The sequence below is a fragment of the Balaenoptera ricei genome, chromosome 8, assembly GCF_028023285.1.
Source record: "Balaenoptera ricei isolate mBalRic1 chromosome 8, mBalRic1.hap2, whole genome shotgun sequence".
NCBI classification, from domain to species: domain Eukaryota; kingdom Metazoa; phylum Chordata; class Mammalia; order Artiodactyla; family Balaenopteridae; genus Balaenoptera; species Balaenoptera ricei.
This window is the reverse complement of record NC_082646.1, coordinates 5,599,201-5,621,767: the sequence shown is the minus strand read 5'-3', so window position 1 is coordinate 5,621,767 and position 22,567 is coordinate 5,599,201.

The window sequence follows — 22,567 nt, the reverse complement described above, 5'->3', positions numbered from 1 at the left end:
CATGAGTGCTGTGGCCTCCAGCTGACTATCACACTCAGTATCTTGGTCTCTGTGACTTTATTTACACCCGGAGTAAATAAAGTGTGTACTTTGCACGTGGACGTTCAGATTTTCTCCATACTCTTGAGCACCTCCTGTGAGAATTCACATGGTAATGACTGTGCCATTGACTTGAGATGAACATCATTCATCTTTTTTTAATTTCCTCTCATATTATCTCCCTGAGGAGAGACACAATGTATTATGATCAGTTGTTTTTTGTTTGCTTTGTTTGTTGTATTTCTCACAACATAAAGAACAGAGTCCTGTGTATGCCAGCTGCTCAAGAAGTGCTTTTCAAACCATGAATGAATGAATGATCATGTGTTGTTTTCACAAATCTGTATAGATGCAGGATCTGCTATCTGGCTTCCATCTTTCAAGCAGGTGGATATGGAAAGAGGTCTTGTTTCTCTACTCCCAAAGCTTATTGAAAAAGTATGTGGTCCAGAAGAAACAACAGTGCTGAGTGTTTCTAGGGAGAGAAACCTTTACCCAAAATGAAGAATTCAGAGGCTTATTATTTGGTCCGTAGTAATAAACCCCTCAAATCTTGCATTCTTTTTTATTATAAACAAGAAGTCATCCTCTTAGTATTTAAAAATTCTTCAGATATCAGCAGGTCATGGGAAGCCAAGCAAAGCCTATTCAGTACAGGAATCTAACTCTGGATGTTTCCCTGAAAAACCAATCTCCTGAGCTCAGGAGATGCTCATCTCTGATTTCCTTTAAATAACCACAAAGAAACCCTAAGTCAGGAGATTTAACCTCTCTTGTGCTCAAGTAAGCCCTTAGCTGCAAGTGGAATTCAGAGTATTTCTACTCCAGGATACAACATACAGTGTTGAAAAATAAAAATATCTTCACAAATTTGGATCTGAAATTTCTACATGGGAAATTTGGACTTTGTAGAAATCATGGCCACAAAAGGCAGCTCACAATTGCATGTAAGAAAAATTTGATTAAAACAAAAATTAGATCTTCTTTGTAAATTTATGCTAAAAAGAACTTATTCAGATGAAAATAATTTCAGTAAAGTAAGATAGTATTTTTTAGAATTTGAAGTGGTTTAGTTCTGAATAGAAAATTAATGAAAGAATTAAATTAACCTAGCAAATTAATGAAGGAATTAAATTATCTTAACGCAATTTACTCTAGAAGATATTTTTCCAGTAAAAACAAAATGATCAGTGTTATTATATGTAAATATACTGTGAACATACACTTAGTCAAGAAACAGGCCAAACACCCCCCACATGAGTAAGTGTAAAGCTAACTCACTGTGGAAAGCCAGGGGTCGAAACAGCCTCTACCCCCCTTCTCTCCTTCTTGTCTGAGACTTCTTCTCTGTCCCCATATAGGTTGTCAACTCAGCAGCTGCTGGGTCATTCTGCTATCATGGATGCCATTCCCAGAGAGCGTCCTTAAACGCCAAGCACACACACAAACATGTATGGTAGTTAAAGTGGCTGAACAAAGTCGTCTTCTGAGATGCAGTGAAGATCATTTACGCCTGGAAATGGAATCTCATTTGGTGGGTCTTACAGCCCTACAACTCCAGTTGGCTCCAGTATAAAGTGTGACAAGATAGCTATTCACCCAACTCCCTGCATGCAAGAGGAGAAATGGAGCCCAGGAAAGACCAGGTGACATGTAGAGACTGGCTTGACAAGTTGAGACAAAGTGAGATGGCAACATTCAGTGTCCCCTGCTACAGCGTTTGTGAAAAAACAAATCATCACACTGAGTTACTCTTAGTCAGCCCTGAATACAATTTTAAAGACAAGATATATATATATATATATATATATATATTTTTTTTTTTTTTGCTGCCTTTCCATCTCCCATCGCAGGGCTCTCTGTCACTCTGGTTCTAACTTACTAGAGTCTCACACAGCACTGCCGCATCCTGCCCAGACCTGCCTTTCCAGCAATGCTTCAAAGCTGGATAACCCTCACGACTACCCCCATTTCTCAGAACTATTTCTCATGAAACTCTCATAGAGCTGTTAAAAGCACCTTGCTTTCTGATCTATGTATCACCACTAGCGTTAAGATGTCTTACGCAGTTTCAGTGTGCTACCTCTCCAAATGAATTTGCATTTTAGCAGAGGATTTCTGGGAATATATGTCTTACTGATCTGATTTTAAATGAACTGCATTAGTGTTTTGTATTAACATTAATGGCACACTGATCAAGTTTGTGGGAGATATGAGGTAGTGAGTGATTACTAAATATAGACTACAGAATGTGTAACAAAAATGATTCTGGCAAATATGTGTGTATATATGTATGTGTGTATACATGTGTAAATAGATATGTATATGTATATGCGTATACATATATATATATATATATATATATATATATATATATACACACACACATATATACAGCTGACCCTTAAACACAGCAGAAATTAGGGGCTTCAACACCCAGTGCAACTTTACCGTAGGAAGATCCAGATCCCTGGTTCTGCACCCATATATTCTACCAACTGCAGATTGTGTAGTGCTGTAGTATGCATTTGTTGAAAAAATTTCATGTATTGGTTAACCCAGGCAGTTCAAACCCATGCTGCTCAAGGATCAACTATACATACATATGTATATACATATCTATCTACAGCAATATATCTCCAAATATGCAGACATAGATGATATAGTTATAGATAATGTAGATATAGGTAAAGAGAGAGAGAGAGAGAGTCCTACTTCACACCTTACCAACCAACCAACCAACCAACAAAAACTCAACGCTGTATGAACTGCAGATTGTAAGTCTAAATGTTAATGGTAAGGCAATTTAGAAAAACATCTTCATAACTTTAGAATAGTCAAATATTTGTTAAACAGGAGACAAAAGTACTAAACTTAAAGGTAAGAATGATAAACTGAACCAAAAAAAAAAAAAAATTAAGAAAATCTGAAGTTAGGATTAATTGACCTAAGGCCATTCTGGGCTTTGATTGTCCCAGATGTAAAAGGAAAAATGTTGTATTGTACAGTCACTGAGAACCTTTTACATTCTGAAATTACATTTTACATTCTGAAATTAATTAAAAATGAAGAAATTCTGGAAATTAAAAATCAAGACACAACTAAGTGAAAATGTAGCCCACAGAGTGGGAGAAAGTATTTATAATAAATGTATTTTTTAAAGGATTTATATCTAGAATATATAAAGAACGCTAACAAATTGATAAGAAAAAGACAAATTACCCAATAGAAAAATGGACAGACTTGAATAGACATTTCACGAAAGAAGACACCGTCAATAATCATGTCAAAAACATATTCAACTTCATTAATCATCAGTGAGGACTAATTAGATGACAATATGATATCACAATACAGATGCCACAATAACTACAATGAAAAATATAAAAAATACCAAGTATGGCAGGAAGATGGAGCAACTGGAACACACATATACTCCTGGTGTGAGGTTAAGTTGATATAACCACATTGGAAAACTGTGTGGCAGAATCTATTGAAACTAAGCATACACATAACCTACTACCTAGTAATATCACTATTAGCTATATGCCCAAGAGTAATGAAAACACAGGTTCACCAAAGGACACACACTAAAATGTTGACAGTAGTGCTGTTCCAGCCAAAGCTAGAATTACCCAGGTGCCCACCAACAGTAGACTGGATAAGTAAACTGCAGTATATTTTATACCATGGAATACTATGCAACAATGAGAATTAATGATCTATAACTCCATAAAATATTGAGCAAAACAATCCTGATCAAATGAGTACATTTTTGTGATTCCGTAGATAAGGTACAAAAAAGAGCAAAATCAATATGTTAGAAGTCATAATAGAGATTACCCAAGGGGAGGTGGGTGTTGACTGGAATGGAATATAAAGGGAGGGCCTCTGGGACACTGGAAATGTTCTGTTCTTTGATCTGGGTGCTGGATACACAGGGGTAGTTGGTAGAAAATTATCAAACTACACACTTGGAATATGTTCATTTATCTTTCTGTATATTGTAGTTCAATAAAAAATGTTCACCAAGATTAAAACAAATTTAAGCAAGAAAAATATAAAGACCTTTCCTTAGTTGCAAAAATTATTTAGACACCAAAGAGTTGTTGGCTTTTTGGTGACACACAAAAATATCAATATTTATGGGTTTTTACTGACTATAATCTCAATCCAAGACAAGAGTGAGATGTAGATGCCAAAACTATAAAAATAATTTGGTTTTCTAATACTAGAATGACATATATTAAAAATGTAAAGCTTTCTTAGGAACTGTACAATATCACCTTTTAATTTTACATTTGGGAGAATCAAAGCCCAGAAGTCTTAACTTAATCAAATTTAGATGGATTTTAAGAAAAAGATTTGGAACTGAATACCATGCTTTCTGACTCCTTCACTCAGAGCACATTCCTTTAGATCCATGGTTCCCAAACTTCACTGAGTATAAGAATTATCTTTGGAAAGCTTAGGGAAAAAATCGGAAGCTCCAGATCAGAATGATCTATTCTGATACAACAGGATAGGGACCACTATTCTGGTCTATTCCAGACTGCTGTATCAGAAAAGGAAATTTGATGGTTTTGTTCTACTCATTCCTTCATTCACTGTGACTGATTAATCGATATAGTTTCTACTTCATGACAGACAGTTTGTTTGGCAGTGGTTAAACAAATTTAAAGAATAAAACATACCAAATTTCTGGTCAGCACATACCCTCCCATCTGAATATTTAATATTTTAAAATTATATTCTAAATGAAAAAAAAAAATGCAAAGCTAGCTTCATAAGCTAAGACTAACCTCATGGTGGATCAGAAAGGAAATAAAATGCCTAGCAATAGGTTTAAATCCTGTGGGATTTTGCCGTGCACAGGATGGGACAAAACCCAAATTCCTTGTCACAGGGATCAATGGTAAGAAAGAGGAGGCTAAAACACAATGCAGCATTGCTTTGCCTGGGCACACAGCTTAACACAGAGCTGTGTCTCTGAAGTGTTGGTCTGCTGGATCAGCCACTGGCTCCTGCTGTCCCAGTCACAATGGAGGATGGAAGACAAAAAAAAGACCTAGTTCTGCACTGCTGAGAATAGGAAAGGGGCTTGTAGGGGCAAGGAGCAATGTGGGGGAGGGGGGCGGGCAGGGCGAGGGAATAAGTTCAAAGAGAGAGAGACAGAGGGGAAACCTCTCCTACACAAGGTGGGTTGCAAGTAAAAATGCCAAAGTACATGAGAAAAAAAATTACTCAGAAAAGAGAGCCAACAAAATAAATCATTTCAAATGGAAATTTACTTCAGAAAATAAGGAAAGGAATGGAAACATATACAATGACATTAAAGTCTTTAAGATTCTTAAGAAAGATAAAGGGGAGAAAAGTATCATAAAATAAAAATAGTACTATGGAACAAAACAGGTGGGTGGTCAAAATAGGTGATGTGAAAACCAACCAATCCAAAACCTTAAAAATGAAAAACATAGTCATTAAAATAAACACTCAATAGAGGGAATAAAGTCTACGTTGGACATGGATGAAGATAGAATTAGTGAACTAAAAGAATGGACTATTTAAATAATGGCATTGGAGGAGCTATTTATAACATACATATGATACATTATTATATATAAATTATTGATTGATATAGATTTTTACTTCATATATAAATAAAATAAATTAAAATTTAAATGTAAAAAAATACTGTAAAGCTATTGGGACAAAATGTAGGTATACATCTTTAAGATTTCAGAACAGTAAAAGATTTACTAAACAAGAAACACAAAGTCAAAATGAAGAAGAAAAAGACTGAGAAATCTGAGCGATTTGCACTTAAAGCTTCTACTTCATGAAGAAAGGTATGTGAACAAAACTGAAAGGTCCCTGAAAAGAGGGATGTTCAGCATATATAATTCTAGATCCAGAATATAAAGAGAAATATAAATCAATAGGGCCAAAAATATCAAAGAACTTGGAAAAAAAGTGGGCAAAGTATTTTCATGCATCATTAATAGAAAAGAGAAGCTGAATGTGCAAAATACGTATAAAAACATGCTCGATTATGCAAATAATCAGGGAAATTCAAAAAATGAGCTACACTTTCAAACCTATCAGACTGGCAAAAATACCGATATTTGGCCAAGAATGTGGGAAAGTATGAATTCTCACTTAATACTTGATGACAGTTTAAATTAGTAGAGCCACCACAAAGAGCAATGACAATACCCCAAAATTTACTTACTCTGTGACAGCCATCCAAGATGAGAATGTGTGCACTTGTGTGTTTGCCCAAGAGAAACTGTGCACACTTACTCGAAAAGAGTAATGTATAATAATATACAAGGGGTCCACTGCAACATTGCTGTAGCAAAAAAAGTAGAAGTAATTAATCCAAGTGTCAAGGCATAGTGAAGATAAATGATAGATAGATAGATGGATAGATAGATAGATAGATAGAGTAGCTAGATGGATGATGGATGGATGGACAGACTGATAGTGGGATATTCGTATAATTCCTTTTCACTACAGTTAAAAAGAATAAACTATATATGTATTGTCATGAATCTATCTTTAAAATATAATACTGAATGTAAAAGCATATTAGAAAACTTTACATATAATGTATTTAATTTAAATAATGTTACAAAGTATTAATAATTAGATAGCTTAGTTTATTTTTGTATATATATATGAACTAACATACATGCACATTTGTATATTATATTATGTTATGTTATATTACATTTAAAGAGTAAATATGTGGAATTGGATACACACCAAATACTTCTTAATGGCTAACCCAGGAAGGGAAGGGAATCCAATTAGTGGGGAGATTGTAAAGGCTCAGCTTCATCTGTATTGTTCTTTCATTTTTATACAAGTCTACAGAAAATATGAAAGAATATGAGTTTTTCCACTTTGTTGATGGATAAATGGATACTTATTAATTAACATTCTTTTTTTTTTTCAATGAAAAAAATGCCTGCATTCAAGGAGCTTAGTGAGTGCTACAGGGTTTTCTGACCTAGAATATTTAAGAGACTTTGAGAGGCAGCACATATACAAGCAGAACAGCCTACATGGTGAGGGCACCCAAAGGGTATCACACCAGAAACAAGTGAGAAGACAAAGAACGGAGAACATTAACGTAAATTAACGTCACTGGCTTGTATTCTTTTGCTTCAGGGCTTCTAATGAAATCCACATATGGAAGTTTGAGGGAGGCAGATTATTATTAAGAAAGACATTTCTAACAATTATAACTTTTGAAAACTCATTTGGCAATCTCAGGAGGCAGTGAGATCCTGTCATTGGAGTGGGTGAAGTCTAGTGTGGATAACACTTGTGAATTTGCCTTGGGGAGCTCACTGACACACGCCATAGGTTGAGGTGTGTTTAAGGTGAGCACGGCAATGATGATGATTTGATGACTTTATTAAGGAGGCATTGTGCTAAGCACTTTAGGCATTGCCTCCTTTAATTCTTAAAATAATCCTAGAGGTTGGTACTACTTTATTGTCTCCACTTTACAAATGAAAGTAAATATCACATGGTTGGTAAGAATTTGAATCCAGACTCGTCTAAGGCCTGAACACTTTCTTAGGGTCCTTACTGTCATTAGAATGTCAAGATTTATGAAATCAAAGAAATGGATTTCTAGTTGTGAAATTTAAGGCACCCTAAGGAAAGATGTTTGGAAGCCATTTGGACCTCTCCAGAGTCTCTGAGGGCAAAGTACTTACAAGTGCTCTTTAAATAGTAGTGCTTGGTCTCCTAAGTCAGTTAGTTTTAGTGCTATTAATGTGACTAACTCTACAATGTAATATAAAGTTGTGAGAAAAACTGACAAAATGATGGAGGGGTAATTGCAAAAGAAAAAAGAAGTACTAGGAGAAAAAAGAAAGAAAGAAAAAAAAAAAGAAGCCTATCTCTTGAGACTTCCAGTGTGTGTGTGTGTGTGTGTGTGTGTGTATTTCACCAATCAATGACCCAATGACCATACACAATCCAAATTTCCAGAGGGGCCCCCACTCTAGTCCCGTCATGTGCTCCTTCCTTATCACTTGCAACATCTGTTACATATTCTTCTAGCCTCAACCAACCCTTCCCACACACCTAATTGCCAGGCATTCATCTTATCTGTATCTGAAGAAAAGAGAAGTAGATGAGTCTAATATTCCAGAATGTTAATATGTGGTGTGAAAGAAGTGTAGGTGTTTGCAAAGCTGAGTTTTGCTCACTCCCACAGACTGGGGAGCCTTTTGGGGGAGGACATGTAATTTGTCCACTTAGCTTTAATGTCTATGCTGGTTAAGAGGGGCACTTCCCCCAGAGACACTGTGTCAAAGCAGAGGAGATGAATTGCAAGGGAATTAAGCCCAGACCAGAAAGTATCTGTCATTGGACCCTCTTGGCTCTGTCGTTTCCTCAAAAAGAACACGGAGGATTAAATGGGGTCTGGCTCAGAATTCAAGGTCGAGGGTCATACCCACAACTAAACACTAAGTGTTTTGTGGGGGAAGAGGTAAAACGGTAGGAAGGGAGGAATGAGACAGGTCATTGATGTGTGTGCTATAGTGTCTCAACCACATTCCGGGGGCGGGAGGAGCCCATCATTAGTTTTCTGGGAGAGTCTGGAGGAGGACAAGATGGGGAGCAAGAGGAACTCTCTCGAGCTCCAATGTGCTTGACCTTCCTCCAGACAGGAAGTTCCATCTAGCATGGAGCTTCTTGCCTTCTCTCCTCCTAATCTCTCTCCTATCCATCAGGATCAAGATGCTGAGAATGGCAGAGAATTTTCAGATGACTTCTCTAATGAAGGCTTCAACAAAACATCTCTCTATTTTGTCAGTGCCAAGTATGGATACACATGTGCGTGGAAATATCATCCGGATAGGTATCGGATCCCAAAGTTTTGGTCTCAAATAAGTACCCCTCCAGATACCCATCCAAAGAGGCCACTTCACCAGAACCCAGAAAGACAGCCATGAAGAAGTTTCAGGGGCATTGGCACATTTGTGCTGTTTCTGCCCAAGATCAAGCTCGACTGCTCTGAGGTTTTGAAAGAGCCAGTCAGCAGGGATTCTGCTGAGCAGAGAGAGTAACCAGGGCTGAAGAAACTGAAGAGATTTCACATATCTGAGCAGGACTACGAGAGGAAAGGATCCCTGGAGCTTATATTTCTGAGCCTGAAAAGGGGCTCTTCTCAAATTTATGAAAACTAGAGAATCATGAGTAAAAAGTTCTATTTAAATTTTGGTCCCAGATCTTTATTACAACTCATCTCTGAAGTTTGTGCCCCAGTATATTCCACTTGAAACCAGTGACAGGGCATTTGTGTAAAGAAAAAAGTTTGAGTCTGGATGCATACGTGTGGCTACCTAGAAAGAATGCAGCTAAAACAGTCTAAAGTCCCATTAGAAAAGCTCCCATGTAGAATTCAACATCTGCACAGGCTGTAGACTCGAATCATGAGGGAAGGAGAATATCGAGGCTCAGGGCAGCATTTGAAGACATTTGCAGACACTTGTGAGTCTCCCAGAGCAAGTAAACCTCTGAGCTTCAATGTTCTTATCTGTAAAACTCAAATAGTAGTAGCTATTCTATCCATTTCAGTACTGAGATTAATTGTGAGAATCAAATAAGGTAATAGTCTGCTCAGGTTGCTCTACAAAGTACCACAAACTGAATGGCTTAAGAAACAGACATTTATTTCTCATAGTTCTGAAGCTGGGAAGTCCAAGTTCAAGGCACCTGGAGAGAGCACTCTTGCTGGCTTGCAGACAGCCCTCTTCTTGCTGTATCCTCACAAGGAGGAGAAAAGGCCGGGGGGAGAGGGAAGGAGAGAGAGGGAGAGAACACTGGCTTCTTCCTCTTCCTATAAGGGCACTAATCGCATCATGGGAGCTCCACCCTCATGACTTTATCTAAACTTAATTACTTCCCAAGGCCAAATATCCTCTCACTGGGGATTAGACCTTCAACATATGACTACTGGGGGACACATACATTCAGTTCATAGCAGTAACAAAATCAAAGGGTTTTGTAACTCACATAGAAGTCTATAAATTCATTACGGTATCATTATCATCACTACTAATATAAGCTTCATATAACAGGTTAGAGTCTGTCACAGTATCCTGTCTTTTTCCATTAAGGATCTTGGAGTTATAAAGAAACTTACAAATATGTCCTGCAGCCCCTGCCCCCAGCCCTGCTTTACAAATGAGGAAAGTGAGCTCATGTCTTTTCCCAGGTTATATAGTAATTGTTAAGAAGGCTGGTTCAGAGAATAAGAGCTTTGGAAACAGATAAGCCTGGCAATAAATTCTGCTTTCAGTATTTAATAAGTATTGTCCTTGGACAAGTTATTTCACCTCTCTAAGTCTCAATTTCCTCATTTGTAAAAGAGGACTGAAAATAATAATACCTATTTTAACAGCATTGTGGTGAAGTTTAAATCAGATTGCACACATTATTCCATGTTAACACAAAGTAAGAGCTTGATAAATATTGTTAGTATTAAATGCTACTGAATGTTAAATGCTACCGTCATGTTTTGTTAGTGTTAGTATTATTATTAATCACGGAGTTGGAATTAGCACAACAGTCTCCTGACATCCGGTGTTCTTCGCAAAAAGAAAGCATTCAAATCTAGCAAAGCCACTTAAGGGCAAGAACAATTTCTTTCTTAATGATAAATCTTATTAGACTTCCCAGCTGTTTGTTGCATCTAAACAGTAAAGTTGAGTGCGAGCGAAAAACAGTTCCTGGAAACATTCATCAAAAGTCCAGTAAATAGAATAGAACCCAAACTATAAAGCTCAGACGGTTTTAACTGAGCTTTGTGGCTAGGGTACCTATTTTTTTCCTGAAAATCAAGGACAATATAAAGAATGGTTTGAAGACACAGGTAAGATTTTCCTGTGCAAAAACATTACTGGGCTCACTCTTCTGCAGATAGCTTGGCTGTGAAGGGAAACTTTTTCTCACATAGCATTTGCCTTTTTTCTATACTGTCTATTTCTTAATGTTTGGAATTGCTACTCTACTTTCCTAAATCAAGAAAAAAAATAACAAAAACAAATCAAAGCTTGAGTGCCCAGTCAGAACTGGCAGGGTTACTCGGTGTTCAAGGACCAAGTTCTCTGCCAGAGGGCTGGATGTCGGCGTTATATCCAAGCTCTGGGCTTAAGTAGAAAAAAGTTAATGGATTAACCCTGACAGATGCCTGATGCTCTCAGCAAACATGGGCCCCAAGCCAGAGATCAGCCCCAGGTACAGACGGCAGCCATGTCTGGGGGTGCTGGCGGGGGCTGATAACAGGACCGGAAACCCATCTGAGACACTCGCCCCCTCACCTCTGGGCCTCATCAAAATTACCTGCCAAAGAGACACTGCTCCAGACCAGCACCTTGTCAGACTATTTTGTAATAGAAAACAGCTGTTCCTGTTGGGAGGCGGAGGTTGGAGGAGGGAAAAGAACAGGGAAAAGAACCATTCATAATTTTTCTTCTTGGGCAGAACTGTAAGTTGCAATCACAAGGCAAGTAAGAACGGGAAATTCTAGGGACCCGGTGGGAATGATATTATCCTCCTCTAAGGGACTGATAGGAAATCAAAGCTACTGAATTTAAATCACAGATGACTGTTCATCTTTAGCAATGGGTTTAGAATAGGGTCTGGACGCTGCTAAGAGCATCCTAGGGATCGCAGAGGTACAGAGTTCTGTCCGGGTGATTGGGGCAGAGGGAGAGTGTTCATTACCTAGAGCGGTGCCTGTCACGTGGTGTGTGCTCGGTGAATGCTTGCTGAATACATGATTAAGGAAGTTCATGACACGCATTTTTCTAAGTCTGGATGGAGCGGATTTTTAATCGAACAGATTAGAGTTTGACTCAGTGTTTTACCACTTACTAGCTGTGGGGTCTTTGGAAAGTTTCTTAATATATCCACACCTTAGATCTTCTATCTATAGAATGGGATTTAAACAGCTACCTTATACGATTTTAGGGATTATTAAATATGACTGTATTGTTAAGTTTCTGGCATGAAATAGAAGCTCAGTAAATGATAGAAGTTATCATGGGCCATTAGATCACACAATAACAATTAATGTGTATAAGCGACCTCTAGATACAACAGGAAAGGGTAGCAATGATACCAGTACTACTGAGAAATGCTCATAACACGCTGTTCACTTGCCAAGAGTAGCCAGTGGGGAGAGTCCCAGCGTGTTCCCTAGTCATCCACACACACCACACCCATTATACAGAAGAGCTCAGCAGGAACAGGGGGTTGAAGTGGCCTTGGGTGGCCAGCTAAAACAGGAAAGAAAGAGCGTATGAAAAAGCAGATGCCAGATAAGAGAGGCAGGAGCCCTCATGTCTGCCACCAACATCATTGTTCCTTGTATTCATATAGAAGCAATTTAGTTTTTAAATTCGATCAACTTTTCTTTATTTGAGTAAGGAATTGATCTCTCTGTACAAACACATAAATACATACACACATGCAGGTATACATAGACGCACAATGGAAAAAAAGTTAATTGAATAATTGAATATGATTTGAATCAATGTTCTCAAAATTCAAGTGTAGGTGTCAACTTATAACAGGAATAGGAAGCTATGTGTAAGGAACAATCAGAAAACAAGAAAGAGGTCTTGGAAATTAAAAACATGATTGCCATATACACAGAATCTCTCTAATCTCTCCGGGGTGCGTGCACACACTTAGACACAAACATAAACATACAATGACCGAATGTCCTGTATAAACATTTTTTGATGTAAGATATTTAATTCCAGATGACGTATGACTATCACATTAGGATTCTAGCCCTCTCCGTTGTCTCAGATCATCTGTCATCTCTTCGTGACAGACTCTTCTGAGTCTACACTGCAGTTCCATGGGGCTTCCTCAGGGGGATATGCCCCCAGTTTTCTGCTGGAGTCTCAAGCTTGAAAGGAAAGGTCTTCCGATGTCCTTGAGTGATGAAGTTACTCAGGGAATGTTTCAGGATTGAGAGACTCACCCTGGGCTTAATGCAAATCCAGTGTCGTGAAAGGGGACACTTAGAAGTGGGTCAGGGCAGAGGTGTCCTGACAGTGTGGCTTCAGGGTCTTCTGAAGCCCCTCTGAAATAATAGCATGGTCAGTTCTGTCTTCCTCTCATAGCCCTGGAATTGTCTTATCACCTTGGAGGACTGTGCTGCATGGTTTGAGAAAGCCCCGTAGGTGGTTCTGATTCATGACACCCCGACCCAACCAGCGCTGGTTGATGACTCCAGGTCACAAGTCACAGCAGACACAGCACTTTGATACATCTCTCATGCCACAGCCCTTACAGAAAAGCAAGTTTGGAAACAATGAGTCCAGAATGAAAATTTAAGTCTCTAAAATCTTCGTCATTCACAAAGAAAGAAGGCTTCCCTCTGCCGAGATCACTGAAGAGTCTTGTGTCTTTATTATGGTCGTCTGGGTCTTTACAGGCAGTTTCACCTCCCAAACATTTCAACATGCTGTGGTTTTACCAAGTACAGGGCAACATAGAGACTCCTTTATTCCTTTTTATTCTTAGCATTTCCAAGCCTCCTGTTCTACAATTGCAAAGGGAGTAATGCTGTTAACCCTTGATTCCTTTGTGAAGATTAATTTAGTTATATTACATAAGGTATCTAAAACAATAGGAAGTGCTTAAGATATGACAGCTATTATTATCATTAACTTATTTTTGAAGATAGCCTCATGCCTACATCGTATGTTCAACATTGTATAATTTATATTGCATAGTCAAGTGAAATCTCAAGTTCACAATACATGTTTAAGAATCTGGGAGGCATTCTGTAATTTTCTTAATATTGACATGATTCTTGAGTTTGTTTTAAAAGAGTTTAGAACAGATTTATACTGTATTCAGTCTCTCTCTCTCTTTTTTTTTCCTCCTGTTCAAACTTGTCCATTGTCTTCTCCTAAAGTAAATCTGATTGCCAGGAAACAGTCAATCATGAAATATGTCTCAATATTACATTTACTTACAGGTTAGTCGGTTTTACCCAGGGATCTGGCATATTTCTTTCTGAAGAGGTCAGTGTAATGCCAAACTGAGTCACTGGCTCCTTCCCTTTTTCCAAAGAAAACAAAACAATTCCAAGGAAGACTTTTTGTTGTTCATTTCTCAGTCTCCAATTTCATTTCTATCATAAATAGCATCAATTATCTGATGTGTAGCTGACAGAGCAGTTAGTTTGCCTCCAAAGCATCATTTCATTCAGCTGATTCAGCAAAACACTTGAGCATGAATGTGCCTCTGTGTGTGTGTATGGATTTCAATGCCTGAGTTTTCACATTAGTTGGAAAAGGCTATCTATCTCTAGATTAATGATAAACAAGGTTCAGGGCACAGTTCCTAAGCTGTGTTTCACTTGGAGCTTCTCAAGCTGCATTTAGCAGATACTAAATTATGATATTCTTTGGAAAATTCACACATTTGCAGAAGTCCAGGATACTAGATAGCTCTTATTTATAAAAACAGGAGCTAAAAAACATAAGGTCATAGGAAAATCAGGAATCAGAAGTTTGTACAGTAAGTGACATATGGTAAAGAAATAAGTAAAAGGATGAAAGAATGACATGATTTTCTGTTTATAAAATCATCAAAGGAAAGCATATGCCTTATGTTTAAATTTCTACTATGCTTGCATTTAAGATACTATCCTTGATATTTTTCCCTTCAGTTTCCTTAGAACCACCTAAATTCAGTGTCTCTACAACCAAATCAGTCAAGTCATGCAAAGTATTTTTCAAGAAAATGATTGAAAGGTGACATACACTTAATTATAATAAAGAAATTTATAATGGTTGATGGGGTTTTAGGTGTTTTTTCTGATTTAAACATTAACAGGAAAAAGAACTCATTAAAACTTTTCCATACTCTTTTTTCTTTTTACAGTTTGCTAGCAAAGTTAGTAATTGGTGAAACAAGAAAAAAAAAAAGAGCTAATCCATTATATTTTGATATTACACTGTAACATATATACATTATTTCCTAACTCTTTCATATGAAATCTAAGGGGAAGATAGACATTAACATTGATATGTAATACTCCTCTCAACCTGAATGCCAGTCCTCTTGTTCTGATGTAAATTACAAGGGTCTCTAAGCAGAGATTTGAAATGCTTTTATCCATGAATCAAGTAATCACAAAACTACATTTGTTGCATATGGGTTCATGTAAATTCTAGTTTTAAAATGCCTATTTCTAGTTTCCCAATACTATTTGGTGTATTTTATTTGGTGAAATCCTACACCAGATAAATAAATCCAGTAACTCACAATTATGTGTCTTGGCTGGCCAAGCATTTTATCATTTTAAAATGAAATATAATATTGCAAAAGTAATTGTAGCATTTTGGCAATTGTGTTTTAGTAATTGTAGTTTGTTGGTATGAACAGAGACTGGACAGATTTCAGCACAGCTCTTCCTAATATTTAAGGACAAAATAACTAGTTATGTTGTTTTTCTTGTGCCCACAATGTAATAAGCACCATATATTGATTTATTGAGCATTTGCTATGTGCCAGTCAATTTACATTTCTATCATGTAATCTTTTAACATCCCTGTAGAGTAGATAGATTACTTTTATTTAAATTTATAAATGAAGAAAGTGAGGTTTGGAAAGGTCAGGTAAATGTACCCAAGTTAAAAAAATAATAATAATAAATAGGTGATAGAAATTAAACCCAGTTATGTATGACTCCTTAGGCTATGGGCTGTGATAACTTCTTTGCTATCTTGACTTAAGTTGGCCAAAATAATAATGCTACTAGTAATAATAAGCAAATAAGATGTACACACAGACCTTACATTTAAGGAATAATCATATTTCCAAGGGTTTATACACTTCTATGTATTTCTCTTGAAAAGTTGAAGATAACATGTTCTTTGAAGAGCATAAGGTTCTACCACCCCCTCCGTTGCTCCAGTATCTTGTGTGTAAGGAGTGTGTATTGAATCATACCTCTGAGTCATTGGGTCTGAGAGGTAAGATACATACTTACATCATGGCTCCTAAGGAAGGTGTATGCAAATTTATTCATCATTTTATGCTCTAGATCAAAGGCTGTGAATATAATTCCTAAAGATAAATGTGATTTTCTTAGCAATGTTGAAGTATACCAATGAATATTAGATGAAATTTTCTTAGAGTTGTCTTTCTTTGATCACTTCCCTTGGCGTTTTAAAACAGTTTGAAGCAAAGGCCAAACAACTTCACTGAAGTGCATCCAGGATAAAACCAAAAATGCCCCGAACATATTTAACATTTGAGAATTCTTTCACTTCAACTTTTTACCCTCATGTATTTCAGAGGAAAGCATTTCTGGGTCATTTTCACTTGTTTCATCAAAATGCTACTGAGTAATTCTCTTGGGCTCTATGAGTCACTTCAGTAAGTCTGATTGTAAGCCAAGATGCTACAAATTAATAAGTGTTATAAAAATGCAGCTTTCCAAAGATGTCAGCTTTACTGGATATGTTAAAAATCACAGGAACTTCCCTAAATAATATTTCATTTTGCAAAGGCTATTCAACTGAAAGCCTGGCAGAGAATGGTCAGGCATGGATGCCTTTACAGCAGAGAGGAGGAGAAGGAGGCCTCTGGCAACTAAATGAGCTGTGGAAATCATTCAGCTTTGGGTTCCAATAATGACTCCACAACTTCTTGCTCTCAGAACTCATCATCATTCACTTAGCAGATCAGCTTTGGAAGATACGGGGAAGATTAATTTGAGATAATATACGTAAAGTGAGATGATATATATACACATATATACAAAATCTCAGGGACCAATAAACAAAATCCACAGTTATTATCCACTAGAGTCATAGATCACAGAACAGTGTGACATTGAAACATACAAGTCGGTGTGCACCACATAAAAGATCAGTTTCTCCCTTAGACAGTTTTGAGCATGTAGCACAGGAAGAGCTCTTCAGGACACCCACAGAAACCGAAGATTACTATTTGAAGGAAATGAACCCCACCCTCACCACTCCAACAGACTGGTAACATTTGTACCCTGAGAGGCATCGAGCCACAAATGAAGATATTCTTCTTAAAGACTGGCTCATTTCTATCACATTGGACCCTATGAGAGCAATGGGTATTCTAGTAGATAAGAACATATATTTTAGGTCTGCACTGCCAGGATTCAAATCATGATTCTGTCATTCAGAGCCAACCAAATAATTTGCAGGGCCCAGCTCGAACTAAAAATGCAGGATCCCTTGTCAAAAAGTCAGGGAGAAAGCGCCGTTAAAGACACAAAAATATGAAGCTTTTTCTTTCTTCCACGGTTTCTCCTTCTTGTCATGGTGTTTTATTTGTGATTTAATGTCATTCTACAATTTTAGTTTATCAGCACAAAATTTTACCATCCATCTTTATTTATTTATTTTTATTTATATCTTTATTGGAGTATAATTGCTTTACAATGTTGTGTTAGTTTCTGCTGTATAACAAAGTGAATCAGCTATACTTATATATATATCCCCATATCCCTTCCCTCTTGCGTCTCCCTCCCATCCTCCCTATCCCACCCCTCTAGGTGGTCACAAAGCACTCAGTTGATCTCCTTGTGTGATACATCTGCTTCCCACTAGCTATCTATTTTACGTTTGGTAGTGTATATATGTCAGTGCTACTCTCTCACTTCGTCCCAGCTTACCCTTCCCCCTCCCCGTGTCCTCAAGTCCATTCTCTACATCTGTGTCTTTATTCTTGTCCTGCCCCTAGGTTCATCAGAACCTTTTTTTTTTTTTAGATTCCATATATATGTATTAGCATACAGTATTTGTTTTTCTCTTTCGGACTTACTTCACTCTGTATGACAGACTCTAGGTCCATCCACCTCACTACAAATAAATCAATTCCGTTCCTTTATATGGCTGAGTAATATTCCATTGTATATATGTGCCACATCTTCTTTGTCCATTCATCTGTCGATGGACGCTTAGGTTGCTTCCATGTCCTGGTATTGTAAATAGAGCTGCAATGAACATTGTGGTACATGCCACTTTTTGAATTCTGATTTTCTCAGGGTATATGCCCAGTAATGGGATTGCTGGGTCATATGGTAGCTCCATTTTTAGTTTTTTAAGGAACCTCCATACTGTTCTCCATAGTGGCTGTAACACTTTACATTCCCACCGACAGTGCAAGAGGGTTCCCTTTTCTCCACACCCTCTCCAGAATTTGTTGTTTGCAGATTTTTTGATGATGGCCATTCTGACCAGTGTGAGGTGATACCTCATTGTAGTTTTGATTTGCATTTCTCTAATGATTAGTGATGTTGAGCATCCTTTCATGTGTCTGTTGGCAATCTGTATATCTTTGGAGAAATGTCTATTTAGATCTTCTGTCCATTTTTGGATTGGGTTGTTTGTTTTTTTTGATATTGAGCTGCATGAGCTGCTTGTATATTTTGGAGATCAATCCTTTGTAGGTTTCTTCTTTTGCAAATATTTTCTCCCATTCTGAGGGTTGTCTTTTTGTCTTGTTTATAGGTTCCTTTGCTGTGCAAAAGCTTTTAAGTTTCATTAGGTCCCATTTGTTTATTTTTGTTTTTGTTTCCATTTCTCTAGGAGGTGGGTCAAAAAGGTTCTTGCTGTGATATATGTAAAAGAGTGTACTTCCTGTGTTTTTCTCTAAGAGTTTTAAGTGTCTGGCCTTACACTTAGGTCTTTAATCCATTTTGAGTTTATTATTGTGTATGGTGTTAGGAAGTGTTCTAATTTCATTCTTTTGCATGTAGCTGTCCAGTTTTCTCAGCACCAATTATTGAAGAGGCTGTCTTTTCTACATTGTATATTCTTGCCTCCTTTATGAAAGATAAGGTGACCATATGTGCGTGGGTTTCTATACTGTTCCATTGGTCTATATTTCTGTTTTTTGTGCCAGTACCATACTGTCTTGATTACTGTAGCTTTGTAGTATAGTCTGAAGTCAGGGAGTCCAATTCCTCCAGCTCCGTTTTTCTTTCTCAAGATTGCTTTGGCTATTTGGGGTCTTTTGTGTTCCCATATAAATTGTGAAATTTTTTGTTCTAGTTCTGTGAAAAATGCCATTGGTAGTTTGATAAGGATTGCATTGAATCTGTAGATTGCTTTGGGTAGTATAGTCATTTTCACAATGTTGATTCTTCCAATCCAATAACATGGTATATCTCTCCATCTATTTGTATCATCTTTAATTTCTTTCATCAGTGTCTTATAGTTTTCTGCATACAGGTCTTTTGCCTCCTTAAGTAGGCTCATTCCTAGGTATTTAATTTTTTTTTTGTTGCAATGGTAAATGGGAGTGTTTCCTTAATTTCTCTTTCAGATTTTTCATCATTAGTGTATAGGAATGCAAGAGATTTCTGTGCATAATTTGGTATCCTGCAACTTTACCAAATTCATTGATTAGCTCTAGTAGTTTTCTGGTAGCATCTTTAGGATTCTCTATGTATGGTATCATGTCATTTGCAAACAGTGACAGTTTTACTTCTTCTTTTCTGATTTGGATTCCATTTATTTCTTGTTCTTCTCTGATTTCTGTGGCTAAAACTTCCTAAACTATGTTGAATAATAACAGTGAGAGTGGGCAACCTTGTCTTGTTCCTGATTTAGAGGAAATGGTTTCAGTTTTTCACCATTGAGCATCCATCTTTAAATTGTGCAATACCAGTTTCGATGCAAATATAAGAGCAGTTAAATTATATGCAGGATCACTGAAATTACACGATTCTTATTCCATAGCTCATATATGCATAGGTATTTTATTCTTACCAAAACATGAAAACATGGCACAGAACTAAGTCAACTCTTTCTTATTTCACTTTTTGATATGTGAACAGCCTACCAATGCTCTGTACCATTGGCTTACTGATGAGTAAGGGAGGGCTGAAAGGAAAAGAAATTATGGGCTGTCCTATCTTTCCCCTTCCTTCTAAGTGATCATTTCAAGCATAAGTTGTTGGCTAATACAGGGAAGTAACATGAGTAAGAAGGGATACAATAGGGTGTCTGGACATTTGCATTTCTTAGAATGCCCCTGCTTTCAATGCAAGTTCTGGTTGAATAGAGAGTGTGACTTCTTGGGGCTCCCAATGACCGTCCTTAGTCATAGATAGAACATGCTTACACTGTACTTGCTTTGAGTCTCACTGAACCCACATGCATGGTGGGTCCACTGGAATTCTGTGTTCATGGGAAACCATGAACACTACATGTCAATGTAGTGAGCTTGAGCCAACAAGCAACTCCTATATTACACATACCTCTTCTGCTCACATGCATGATCTACTGCCCATTGACCTTCGTTTACAAACACAAGTTCAGTGATAAAATTATTAAGAATTTTAAGGCAGTGACAATAGAACATTAAACCAAGCATGGGTCCCCCCGGAGCATGGGCCCTGTGTGATTGCACAGGCTAAATACCCATGAAGCCAGCCCTGTACTTACTAGCTAAGTGACCTCAGGCATATTACTAAACCTCTCTGTTCCTGTTTCTTCTCCTGTAAATTAGGAAAATAATTGTGCTGGTCTCATAAAATTGTTGTGAAAAACAAGTGTATTATAATGTAAAGTGCTTGAAACAGTGCCTTGGCATACAATGCAATATAATTAGTAGCTATTATTGCTGTTTTATCATTAGCATCATCAGTTTGTTTTGGGGGGTATAAGGTTTTAAAGATATGACCTTAAAATGAAATTCAAGGATGATCCCTGAATTTTATATATCCATGTCATCCTTGTCCTCAAATTGTCACATGGATCATATAAAGCTTATAATCAGATTTTCTCTGCATTGGCACGATGACATTTTGGGCTGGATAATTCATCGTTGACGGGTGCTGTCCTGTGAACTGTAGGCTATTTAGCAGCATCGCTGGCCTTCACCCATGAAGACAGAGACCACCACGCCAGTGACAGCCAAAAATGACTTTAGGCATTGCCAAAGTCTCCTAGGAGGCAAAATCCCTCTCCCAAACACCCCTCTCCCATTGAGAGTCACTACTTTATGATTATATGGTATGCATGAGAACATTTAAAGCTATTTTGCCAAATAAGTACATCTAGGGCCAAATAATCCCCCAAGCATGTAGTGTTAGCTCAGCAATCTTAATATACAACTTAGCAAACCCCAAAATGGCATACTACTTAGATTCACTCCAGGCGTATAGCTATCTACTTCTTCCTCTCATTTACTGAAGAGGGAGGATTAAGCTGCAAAAGAAGGAAAGAAAGAAAAGAAAGAAAGAAAGATAGAAAGAAAGAAAGAAAGAAAGGAAGGAAGGAAGGAAGGAAGAAAAAGAAAGAAAGAAAGAAAGAAAGAAAGAAAGAAAGAAAGAAAGAAAGAAAGAAAGAAAGAAAAAGAAGGAAAGAGAAAGAAAAAGAAAGGTGGAAAAAGTTTCATTCAAATCTGGGAACTGTCAAATCTCTGATAAGCTGGTCCGAGAAAACAGAAGCGAATTAACTCTGGTTCCCAGGATGGAAAGACCCAGGAGGTATTATTGTCCAGACTATGCACTGGACCAGCTCCCTCCTCCCCCGCAGCAGACACCCCTTGGCATGCCTCTGCTCAGACAAAGCCCTGATGGAAAGTAACATGAGGATTGTGCTGACTCCAGTGAGTTTGATTTATCAGGACTACTGGCATTTGCAAAAGCAAGTGGTCTGTTTGGATGAGATGTTTCCCAGGCAAAAAGAAGAAAAAAAAAAATCTGGCTTGATGATCCCTGCTGTTGCAGCGTCTTAATGTCACTGGTTCTTCTCAGCGGGGCAAAAAACAATGGAAATTGTGTCTGCAGGAGGCGCTAGGTGTTCTAGGCATGTTTCACCCCCAACTCCCATCACCTCCTCTAGCACTTTTCTTTCCTTACATGGGCATGTGAATAAACCCACTCTCTCCATGTTTCTGACTGTGCTTGCTCCCTCACCTTCCTCACCGCACTTTCCCCATCAGGCCTCCCTCCGTCTCCCCTCCCCCACCTCGAGGTCCACCCCATCTGTTTTCTGTTAGGAGTTCATTTTCAGAGTGCAGGCTGGTGGAATTCGGAGTTCAGACCCCCTCGAGTGATGAGAGTCCTGGGGCTGCTGAAGGTCCCTTCGCGCCGTCCCTGCCACCTCCCCCTCTTTCCCTCCCTGTGCCCCATTCGCCCTTGTGCAATAACATGCTGGAGCCCACATCTGTTTTCAATTGCATGTTCATTTGAACTGCTCTGGGAAAATGGAAGCTCTCACTAAAGACCGGGGTCTTAAAGCAACAGCATGAATACAAACAACTTTATTTGACCAACAAAGGAATATATACATAAATATAAAGAGAGAGAGAGAGAGAGAGAGATCTTTCTATATCCAAGCTGGAGGTATTTCATTGAAGATCTGTCTGTCTACTCTGGTTCCTGGATGAGGCAATATATATAATCAAGGACCCTTAATTCCTTTATTCTTGGTTCTAATGGTCATCTTTTGCCCAATTTCCAACC